General features: G+C 41.4%; 1 long non-coding RNA gene across 1 annotated transcript; it reads right to left on the bottom strand.

Moving 5' to 3' along the window:
* Positions 1-6,528: 6,528 nt before the first annotated feature.
* Positions 6,529-7,719, bottom strand: LOC134911757 (uncharacterized). Its single transcript, XR_010176819.1, has 3 exons — positions 7,690-7,719; positions 7,091-7,161; positions 6,529-6,737 (listed from the first exon to the last, which is right to left on the bottom strand). It is a non-coding gene; the product is annotated as an uncharacterized LOC134911757 (long non-coding RNA).
* Between the last annotated feature and the right edge of the window lie 4,726 nt (positions 7,720-12,445).

Raw genomic sequence — 12,445 nt, 5'->3', positions numbered from 1 at the left:
TTGGGTCATTTTACTGAACTTTTGTTTTTTGGATTTTACATGCTCTCTACTATGACATTGGGCATCGGCCTTGGCAGACGACGTTGATGGCATTTCATCGTCTCGGCCATGACTAGTGGCAGCAGCTTCAGCACGAGGTGGAAGTGGATTTTGATCTTTCCCTATTTTAACCTCCACATTTTTGTTCTCCATTTTTTAATGTGTGGAATTATATGCCAGTATCAATAGCAATGGCCTACTACTATATATACTGCGCACAACTGAAATGCACCACAGATATGGATGGATAGTATACTTGACGACACAGAGGTAGGTAGAGCAGTGGCCTTCCGTACCGTACTGCTATATATACTGGTGGTCACTGTCAGCAAACTGCAAAACTAAAATGCACCACAGGTATAGAATCTAGATGGATAGTATACTTGACAACACAGAGGTAGGTAGAGCAGTGGCCTTCCGTACCGTACTGCTATATATACTGGTGGTCACTGTCAGCAAAACTCTGCACTGTAATCCTCCTATATAATACTGCTGGTCCCCAGTCCCCACAATAAAGCAGTGTGAGCACAGATATATGCAGCACACTGAGCACAGATATGGAGTGTTTTTCAGGCAGACAATGTATACTGGTGGTCACTGTCAGCAAAACTCTGCACTGTACTCCTCCTATATAATACAGCTGCTACCTAGTCCCCACAGTTAAGCAATAAGCACAAATATTTGCATCAACATTAATAAACGGAGAGGACGCCAGCCACGTCCTCTCCCTAACATTTCCAATGCACGAGTGAAAATGGCGGCGACGCGCAGCTGCTTATATAGAATCCGAATCTCGCGAGAATCCGACAGCAGGATGATGACGTTCGGGCGCGCTCGGGTTAACCGAGCCATATGGGAGAATCCAGGTATGCCTCAGACCCGTGTAAAATGGGTGAAGTTCGGGGGGGTTCGGTTTCCGAGGAACCGAACCCGCTCATCACTACTATATATTGGTTTTAATTAGGTTCCTGACATTTCTTAGACTGTACAAATGTACAATATATTAGATTGTCAGATGGGGGGTGGATTTATGGGGTGTGGGCCCCCCAGGACTGCTGTGGCTGTTTGGCCTCAGGAGCAACACAGGTTAACACTTATTTTCATATTCCCTTTCATCCCTATTGTGTGTGTTGTTTCACTGTAACTCATTTCCCTCCTTCACTTTTCACTACTTTACCTCTCACATCCTCTCTCTCTAAACTACCTTCACTTTTTTTCACTATATATTTTTTCACTCTAGTGTTGCCCTGGAGTCACTCAGCTGCTTGGGTTTGGGGTGTCCCACATCCTGGATTTGTATCCCTCAATATGTTAGGGACTTGCCCGATTAATAAGGTAACCTGGAAGTGGTGGGAAAGCTTTTATTTATGGGCATAACTATGCGAAGAACCTTGCTCCAAATTCAAAATTTTATTGCAATGATTATTATTAATAAATTGGTAGTGTTTGAATTGTGCACCTGCAACCTTGTCTTTGTATGCAGTACTGAAAGGTCTCCACGGGGATGCACCTCTCATTACCGCTGTGCACCCCAGGTCCCCTCCCCAATGTTGCCATTGATGACATTTTGACATGATAGAATGTCAACATAATTCCACGTCATTTCCCGGCAGCAGTGGCGTCTCCAGCATCGTCTTCTTGGGTCCCAGCAGTCACATGACAAGCAGTTCCGGTGCAGACATCCTAATCCCTACCTCCAACTCTTCAGCTAGTGCCTAACTCTAACCTCCCCCCTGCAGTCTACTCTAACCTCCCCCTAGTGTCTAACCTTAATACTCTTGGCAGCGCCTAAACCTAAGTATTGGCATTCGAAGATACAGTAGATGACATTTGTCAGCATTCCAGTGTTGACAATGTGATTAAAACTTGCACACTTTAGGTTGATTTACTCCTAACTGTCTATGAGTCAAACAAAGAGTAGTCAGCACTGGGAGTCAAGCAGAGAGTACACAGCAATGTAAATGATCTGTTTCACTTTCATAGCTTGTGAAGCGCATACCTGATGTGTTACATGGTAGGGGGCTTTACGATGCATTAGATCATACTGTAACCAATCACCACGGGAGGCAATCATGATACGGCCAGTTGGGATCCCGGTGGTCACAATGCTGATGCCGAAATCCCGACAGGCAGTAAAATGCCGCTACCAGAATCCCGGCGACACCAGCTATTCTCCCTCTGGTTGTGTCCACAACACCCATAGAGGGAGAAAATAAACTGTGGCGAGCACATCGAGCCACTGCCTGCAGCGTGGTGATCGCAGTAAGCCTGCAAGGGGCTTTCTAGCACTCACCCTGCTGTCAGCATACTGGCGACCAGGATCCCGCTGTCAGGATCATGACAGCCATGGATATTAACCCAGTCTGTGGATAGCGACTGAAGCATGCACTCTGATTCTGATTTTCCATATGAAACTGTTATTTATTTATTTACTTATTTTTTTAAATGTATCTGTAAATGACTAAAGATGATTGCCATGAGAAAACACATGCAAATACTTATTTTGCTAATAAATAAAGTGATGAAGGGGGGGTTTCAGTGTGTCTTAATATCAACAAAAGAAGATTTAACTATTTGTGCCAGTGTGTGTGTTATACAGGTATTAACTATTAAAGCTTTTATGGAACTAAATGTCCCATACATGGACCTGAGGGTCAATTTACTAAGCCTTGGAGAGAGATAAAGTGGAGAGAGATACTTCCAGCCAATAAGCCTTGCAGGGACAACGTAGTCAGTTGCCTGACTGTATGAATACCATTGATGGTGGTCTTACTAAGCACATGCTGGAATTCGGCCTTTTGCAACATAACTCCCTCCTTTAAGGGTGGGCTCTGAACATAATAGAATTATGGGAAACTTCCTGTAGAACATCCACAGCAGATGTACAGTAGTGCATGAATATCAGAAGATTTACACAACATCGTTCCTCTGGACCCAAGCCCTACCAGACTTCCAAAAATTGTTCTTTTTGTTGGACTCTAAGTGAGAAGGAAAGTGGAGCAGCAGTAGTGAACCGATTGATCACTAGGGACTTAAGTAAAGATATAAGAAAGTTATTGGGTATAAAGATAGAGCCTCACTCATCTAGCCTTCTCTGCTGCGTCATGGTGCACCAAGGTTTATTAGCATAAGCCTTTCATTTATTGTTCTCAGCTGCAATACAATACAGAGAGAACAATACAGCAGGGGATTAAGTCATTACAGCAGGGGATTAAATCCAGAAGGGGATTAAAGGGATAGATGAGCAGGGCTCCATCTGTATGTAAATAATGTGGCATAGCTGACCTACTGTAAATGTCTTGAAGTCTTTCGAAGAATCTTCTCGACAGATTTACAGATGTTTGAAAATCTCTTAATGACAATATTTACAGCCAGAACTGAGGCTTAAGCAAATTCTGCCCAGACACATAGATTTTTATGATTTTTTTTATATCTCACTGACAAACAGTATTCAATTTGATCATTTGATTGAGTGTGATAGGCTGATTAGAAATTCAACTTAATTTTAAAAAATATTACAAAGCCCATACAGAATTTCAAGACAAATTGTACTACTCTATTGTCCCTCGCCAGCAGCACTTATCGGGAATTTTTTTTTTGATGGGTGCAGCAACTCTGTTAAGACACAAATACATGATTTCTTGGATTCTGGACCCTACTCAGTATGAGCTGCATATTCTGCTAAACAGCAGACTGTGTAACTCCTTCTATAGCATGCTGGGGGGCACCAAGTACAGGGCAAGGCTACCCAGCATGCTAATTGGCGCCCAGCGATGTGATCTTAAAACAATAGTGATAGCACCGCTGAGGCAAGAATTAATGACGACCCCCTGCATACATCCCCCCCCCTCCCCAATGACTTCCGCTGTCAGGGGCAAACGCAGGATTTACCGAGGGGGGTTTCCGTATAAATATATATATATATATATATATAAAAATTTCCACGAAAAGAGCCATAACACACTTCCAAGTCAATGTGTAGGTGCCAGGTCAGATAAATAATACAATACTGTCCATAAACTAGAGAATCCCACAGGAACCAAGTTCAGGATAGACCAGCACACTATTCAATCATGAGAAAATCTTTCTGTATTTTTGTAAAGTGCAAAAAATCAAATGCAAACATGCAGCACTAGTAATTCAGCAGCAAAGTGTCATATGCAATAGTATACTCAACATCCCTATATATATATATATATATATATATATATATAAAACAACAGGAAGAACAAAAAAGCGCCTATGGTGTAGTAATTCTTAAAGTCTTTGTCACCCGCAAACAATCAAATTGCGTACCAGATAATGGCTTGACTTAAAGCATATCAGTCTCCTATTCTGTAGTCGAGATGTCTCAGGATCTAAAGGCCCATATAGACGGGCCGATGCAGGAGAGATGTGTGCTGAGCGAAGCGCTCAGCACACATCTCTCACGCCGCTCAGCACAGCGCGATCTGTGCTGAGCGTGCGGGGGGAGACGGGGGGCCGCTCACTTCACCCAGCAGGCCAATCTAGCAGCAGCGGTAGCGATGTGCGGGGCCGCGCATCGCTATCGCTGAGGGTGCTACACACGGAGCGATCATGCTGATATTCTGAGCAATCTAGTCAGATTGCTTAGAATATCGTTCAGTGAGTACCCCCCTTAAGTATAGCAGAGAGACACAAACAATCGCTATATAGCGTAGTAATTTCTTGGTCTGTACGGAACGCTTATATTCTTATATAAAATAGCAGGCGTACCAGAAACACAAATTAATTGTGCATATCAGTAGTATAATCCAGGTGTTCGTCCAGGAACTGGAATCACCGACAGTTAGCTCCACATATTGGCACTCTTCTCCATTATGAACTTAAAAAGGAGTTTATTCAACCAATACAATAATATATATATATATATATATTAGGGCTGGGCAAGTTAACGCGGTGCTATTCTAACTACAATGCCGTCCGTGAGCCAATCGGAGGTCACGGACCGGCAGCCAATCAGGAGCTGCCATTTGGCAGCTACTGATTGGCTGCCGGCCCGTGACCTCCGATTGGCTCACAGACGGCATTGTAGTTAGAATAGCATTGCAGCTCTGTTCCTCCTTGCCGTGGCTGCCTGGCGGTTCGCAGGCAGCTGGCCCTGTCCCGATCTTAGCTGCTGCCTCCCGGGTCCCCCCAAAATGTAAGTTTTGTAGAATGCAGGGGGGAGGAATGGGCAGCAGTGCAAGTATGCGGGAACTTAGATATCTGGCACTGGGGGGGGATGTATACCTGGCTCTGGGAGCATATCTGGCACTGGGGGAACTTGTGTACCTGGCACTGGGGTATAACTGGCACTGGGGGCATATCTGGCCCTGAGGGGCATGTATACCTGGCACTGGGGGCTTACCTGGCACTGGGGGCATATCTGGCCCTGGGGGGCATGTATACCTGGCACTGGGGGCTTATCTGGCACTGGGGGATATCTGGCACTGGGGGCATATCTGGCACTGGGAGGACATGTGTACCTGGCACTGAGGGCATATCTGGCACTGGGAGGACATGTGTACCTGGCACTGGGGGTATATCTGTCACTGGGGGGCATGTATACCTGGCACTGGGGGAACATCTGTCACTGGGGGGGCATGTATACCTGGCACTGGGGGCTTATCTGGCACTGGGGGATATCTGGCACTGGTGGGACATGTGTGGTGCATACAGTAGTTAGCTGCAGGCAGCCATGGAGACCGTGACAGCGCCGGTGCCATTTCAAGTGTATTGCTGGCCACCAGCGAGCCAATAGGAACTTGAGTACTGGCAGCCAACCAGGAGCGCAATACACTACTTTTGAATTAATTATTGAATCTTGCGCATAACAATGCGATTAATCGCGATTAATCTATGAAAATCATGCGATTAATCGCGATTAGAAATTTTAATCGTTGCCCACCACTAATATATATATATATAAAATTAGTAAATAAAAAGTACAAAAGATAAGCTTAACTTAGTAGTTCAGTGTCCAAATGGGTTTATCATCCAATCAGTATCTCAATGCGTTTCACCCTGTTTTAAGGCTTCCTCGGGAGATCTTTAAGAAAGACTTTAAGAATTACTACACCATAGGCGCTTTTTTGTTCTTCCTGTTGTTTTCTAGTTATCTTTGGGCTACTTGTACCTAGTAGCATGTCTGAAGAACCCAGCAGCCGCCCGTGAGATGTGGAGGGTGTGGACTTTTGGCTATTTGGCCTTTCTGCGACTGTAAATATATTCTGTATGCCCAGATTGTGGGAACAGGACTTAAAACTAATTATTGACTACTATACTAATTACTGGGCTGTGTGAACGGTTATATAGACAAGAACAAGCGCACTGATGCACTATTTTGTGTATATATATATATATATATATATATATATATATATGCAACAATAGAAGAACTGGCGCCAAGGGGTCGTATCAACTCCCACTTTTAAACCTTAACTAGTTAAAACCTATTTTAAAGCACAGTAATAACATGTTCCATCATAAAACATTTATTAAAAACACATTCAAAACTAATACAGAAGAGACGTATTATTCCACAGTGAAAGATGTATAATTCTCAGTGTTGAATACAAATGCAAGTGGGTCACAACAGTCTCCTCCTTCTCCTTAAAGTTGGTTCGGAGATAACGCCACAACATAGACAACCCAACGCGTTTCGTCTTATACAAAAGACTTCTTCAGGGGTACATCTATAATTGTAGAAGATCTTATCAGAGCTTAATACAATATTCTTAATAACATATAAGGAACACATCATTACAAAAAACTTCCAATATGACAGAGCAGACAGAGAAAGGTCAAAAAAGGAGAAAAAAAGGAATTACATCTCTGGTCATACCTCGAGTAACTGGAACATATAGCATAATACGAGAAAACTCGTTCATACGTGCAAGATGGAAATTCTAATATATCACCAAGGCTTTATTATAAGCAACCAGTGTGGCCTAATTGAGAAATATTAACCTCGTCACAATTTATTCAATAACATTATTATGTATAAAGTGGACAAAAATAAGAATATGAAACATGTCACTTCACATACCTCGTGGTAAGACAACTTGAATAAAAGAAATTCGGAAACTCAGGTACTGAAAGGTCACTTAGATAGGAGACCTAATAAATTCATATCAGGGCGAATTAGTAAATGCATATTATTAAATAATTAATCAATCAATAATATTAGCACTAATTATGAATGAATAATGCGTCTTACATGAGGCTTTATTAAACTTAAAAAGTTTGAAAAGAAGGGGGGGGGGGGGGGGGGGAGGAGGCCTCTCCTATTAAACAAAACACATATCCAGGGTATTTGGACCAAACAGAGTTATTAGTTAAAATTGCCCTTTTTCAGGCTATCAAATCTTTGATAAATCAGACTACATCATGCACCAGAATATAATGAAGCAATAATTGTAAGTGCCGGTCTATAAAACCAGACCCTAAAAGCACTAAAAAGGATGTCCTCAGATATTCGCATATGTGTACTCCACATTACAATTTGAACAAATAAGTGTAAGTTAGTGTGTCCAAACATTGAAAACACTATGATACACTGTTACATATAACAAGGATTAAATATGCATAGTAACATTTGTATCTTTTAGGGAGAACTTTGTTCAGAGTAGTATCACATTCTCTTACCTCCCATGGATCTGTAGCAGAAGCTCAGTACCTGTGTAATGAAGCACTAAACTGGGTGTTGACCCTTATAAAGGGAAAGGGTAATGATGTCATCAAATACCCTGATCTAATTGGTGCCAAAAATAAAGGACTTTTAGCCCCTTATTTACTAATAGTGCGCACTTCCCCACATATGGACTTTACTAAACCTATTATAAGAGTTAATTTACTCCGAAAATAACCACTCATAAATTGATCTGATATCAGAAAAACCTTTATTAATATATAACCCATAATGCTTTGCGGTAACTATCTCAGCTTGAGACTGCCTTAGTTGTAATTGACAGTCTGTTTATCCAATCCTGCAGTGAATGGGGTGGATACTTTAACTTGTGCTGCTAAAAAGGGACATATGCACACATCCACACCCAGTTTGAATTCGTATTAAGGGGAATATGACTTCCCCCAGTCACATCCATAAGCTTCGATCATTAAGCCGAGCGTGCTTACTGTCTACTTGCGCCCGCTGCAGCCGGACCTTATGCGTTCCGGCGCCATCTTAATTTTGCGTTCCACCTGGCGCTTCCCGACACCTGACCAAGTCACGTGTCTTGCTGCGCCTAATGGTACGGCTCTCCTCTAACTGAGAAAGCCACAGGTCAGGAGGACTAAATACCTAGTAACTATTTACATACATTTTGTTACACCCTCGGATTAGACACAAGCGGCATGAAACCTGATCTACCTAATCAAACGTGAACCTTAATCACTCCTTATCCTCACAAAATTGAAGAAAAAAATATTCTTAATAAGTAAATAATACTTATGTGAAGTAGAGACGTCTATGACCCTAATTATAACCTGGACTGGAACATTTAATAGGTTATATGCTAATAAGTGCCAGTGTTAAAAGGGACATACACCCTACACATAACTCCCATGTGATAATTTATAATATATAATAAGTAATAATCAAGTTTCATTTTTATACTCCTAGAGAACAAAATAAAATGCAGTGCCCAGGGCCGGCCCTGACCAATATGATGCCCTAGGCAAGATTTTGGCTGGTGCCCCCTAGCACCACCACTGGTTGCACCTCTTTCCCAGCACCATCACCCCTCACCCATAGCAGTCCTTATTTTGGTGTTTGTACCCCCTATATTTTAAATAGGAACAGTTCGCACATTTGGCGCACAGCCCAAAAAGGGTGTGTTTTTGCTGGCAAGGGGCATGGCCACACAATAGTAACCCCAATTCCAATTACGCCACACAGTACTGCAACTTTATTCACATATGATCATGCAATAGTGTCCATAATTCATATTACATCCCACAGTAGTGTTACTTTACCTTATAAACATTACTCATCACATTAGAGCCCCTTATTCACATAACATCACACTGAATTACTCCTTATTCACATTACACCACACCCTATTGCTCTTTATTCATATTAGATGACACAGTAGTGCCCTTTCTATACGCAACGCCACATAGTAGAGCACCCTATACACATAATGCCACACATTAGTAATGCATTTATACACATAATTCCACACAGTAATGCCCCTTACTCATAATTAATGTCCTTATAAACATAATGTGCCTTACACATTATGACAATCTTTATTAATGCCCTTTTACACATAATGTCCCTTACACATATGCCGCACATTATTAATGCCCTTATACACATAATAACACACATAGTGCCCCCTACACATTTGCTGCACATTATTAGTGTCCCTATACACATAATGACACACATACAGTAGTACCCTGTTACACATATGCCACACATTATTAATGCCCTTATACACATAATGACACACATAGTGCCCTTTACACATATGTTGCACATTATTAATGCACATAATGCTCCTTACACATATTCCGAAAATGACTGCACAACCAACCCACTCACATGCACACAGCACTTACACTGCCACTAACACTGTGACCTCTGCCTCTGCTTGGATACAGATGTGTCCTCAAATATCTTGCCTCAATACTAACGTCGGGCACCTTTTTTATGAAAATGCATCTTATTTGCATTGCTATGTGGCTAGGATGCACAAGCAGATTCTGCTGATTAAAATGATATGCAGCATGCCTATATACTGGGTGAGACTGTGGCTGTATCTGTATATGAAATGCTACTTACAGAATATAGGCATGCCGCATATCATTTTAATCAGCAGAAGCTGCAGATGCCCCTAAGCATACCAGATGCCCTAGGCAATTGCCTAGTTTGCCTATAGCTATGGCCGGCTCTGGCAGTGCCCATATAAAATTTGTAGAATATTAGACGTGTCAAGGGTTTAAGCTCACCACAATAAGTGATTAGTGATAACTTATTAAATCTATTAGTTATTACAGCTAATTTATTTCAATACACCTCCTTCATTATACTATAACTAACTATAATAATACTCACCATTGTGGGTGAGTATGAAGGAAATAATTAATTAAATAAATAAATGAATACCTCTGATAACTATAAGGATAATCCCTTACCATATGTGATATATTATGAATGAAGGGCCCATAATGAACTTTTTATACTACCTTTACTTCATCCAATTACTGTGAATCTATTCATGAATATACAATTTATTAACATACCTACCTTTAGTGTACGTGACCTACAGGATCCTTATGAGCTATACTATATACTCTATACCTAAAATCCCTTAGTGTCCTACATATACTAGTGTGAACTATGCAGACCAAATTCATATTGTAGTTATTTAACAGTGACCTTAAAGGACATATTGAGTAGGCACCACTATGAACAAAGCTCCACCTTTACAGTATTTGTATATAACAAAAAACAATAATGAATAATACATATACAGATATTTTAATTACTCCAGAACCTCACAGCCTAACTATACTCTTTAGTGGTATAGGGGACGTATATGCAATTTTACGTTACATAAAGAAAAAAAAAACCCACTAGACTGGCGGGATATATATCATGGGCGGGTCTATCCCGTTTAGAGGAAGGCTACCATATCAATACTTTCATTCAAACCATTCGGAATGAGGGTATTCAAAGTATAAATCCAAAAGGATTCCCTTTTGGTCAATTGCTTGTCCCTGTCACCTCCTCGCTTATCCTCCTGTATGTGTTCAATCACCGTGAATGTTAAGCCCGGGAACATCTGAATTATGTTTCTCCTGAAAGTGACAGGGGAGACTATGATTCTGGACCTTATTTTTGATATTCCGCAAGTGTTCTTGTATCCTTGTTTTCAGACATCTTTTGGTTTTCCCTGTATAGGACAACTTGCAACTGCACTCGATCTTGTACACCACATAAGTTGTATTGCAAGTAACCAGTGATATTAAGCGGTGTATTTTATTACCCTCGTCTCTCCAGCAGAAGCCCTTCTTATCGACAAAGCGGCAACAGTTACATTTGTTGCAGGGGAAGAGGCCTTTTCTCTTCATGAGGGGGTGTCCATTAATGTTCTCCCCATTCTGGTGGTTGGTTTGGAGTTGGCTAGGTGCCAATATGTTCTTTAGATTTTTCAATTTTCTAAAGACGATGTTAGGTCTATCTGGTAGGTGTGGTCCCAATATAGGGTCTCTGCGAAGGAGGTGCCAATGCCGATACAGGATACGTTTGATCTTTACATTTTCTTGGTTATACTGCGTAATAAATGGTCTCTCCAATTGATGTTTACTATTGGTGTGACCCTGCCTATCCAATAGATTCTTCCTAGCTACTTCAGAGGCTCGAACTTGATCTTTACGTAGTTCTACTTCTTCCATGAACTGTTCCACCAGAATAAATGATTGTTCCAAATAACTGTCCAAACTGTTACAGTTTTTCCTCATTCGTAGGAACTGGGAATATGGAACAGAGGTCTTCCATCTCGGCAAATGGCAACTGTCGGATGGTATGAAGCTATTGGCTTCTGTTTCTTTGAAAAAAGTTTTCGTATTCAGAGTACCCTCAGTATCAATGCTAAGAAGGACATCTAAATAATCAATGATCAATGGATCTTGTTTGTATGTAAATCTGAGATTATAGGAATTATTCTGAAGTCCAGAGATGAACCCCTCCAGGGTATCTATCTCACCTTCCCACACAAAGATCAAGTCGTCTATATATCTCTTATAGAATCTGATGTTGGGACAACTAAATTCACCGTCCAAGAATATGGCACCATTTTCCCAATCACTCATGTAGATGTTAGCATACAATGGGGCAAAGTTCGTCCCCATCGCGGCGCCTTGTTTTTGCCGATAAAATTTTCCCTCAAACTCAAAAAAGTTGTGGTTTAAGATGAACAAAATGCTCTCCAACAAGAATGCTCTTTCATCCTCACTAACCAAACTATCTGTGGTCAGAATTGTGTTGACTGCTTCACTCCCTTTCACATGGGGGATGGCGGTATACAATGCCTAAACGTCGACAGTGACCCACCTGTATGTGGGCTGCCATTGAAACTCCCCAAGGAAATGCAACAAATCAGTTGAATCTTTTAGATATGATCACTGTTTCTTGACATAAGGTTGGAGTTTGATGTCCAAGAAATGTGACAGGTTGGACGTCAAAGAGTCCACGCCTGCCACTATAGGTCTTCCAGGGGGTGGAATCACCCCTTTATGCACCTTAGGTAGGTGGTAAAACACGGGCATCCTCGGGGGTTTTGTTGTACATATATTCAAATTCCTCCCTACAAATGATTCCTTTATTCTTAGCACCATGTAAGACAATATACAATTCATCACAAAACATCAGAGTAGGGTCCCCTTCAAGTAA

The sequence above is a fragment of the Pseudophryne corroboree genome, chromosome 4, assembly GCF_028390025.1.
Source record: "Pseudophryne corroboree isolate aPseCor3 chromosome 4, aPseCor3.hap2, whole genome shotgun sequence".
Taxonomy (NCBI): domain Eukaryota; kingdom Metazoa; phylum Chordata; class Amphibia; order Anura; family Myobatrachidae; genus Pseudophryne; species Pseudophryne corroboree.
The sequence above is the reverse complement of the archived record's forward strand: the minus strand, read 5'-3'. Positions and strand labels throughout refer to the sequence as shown.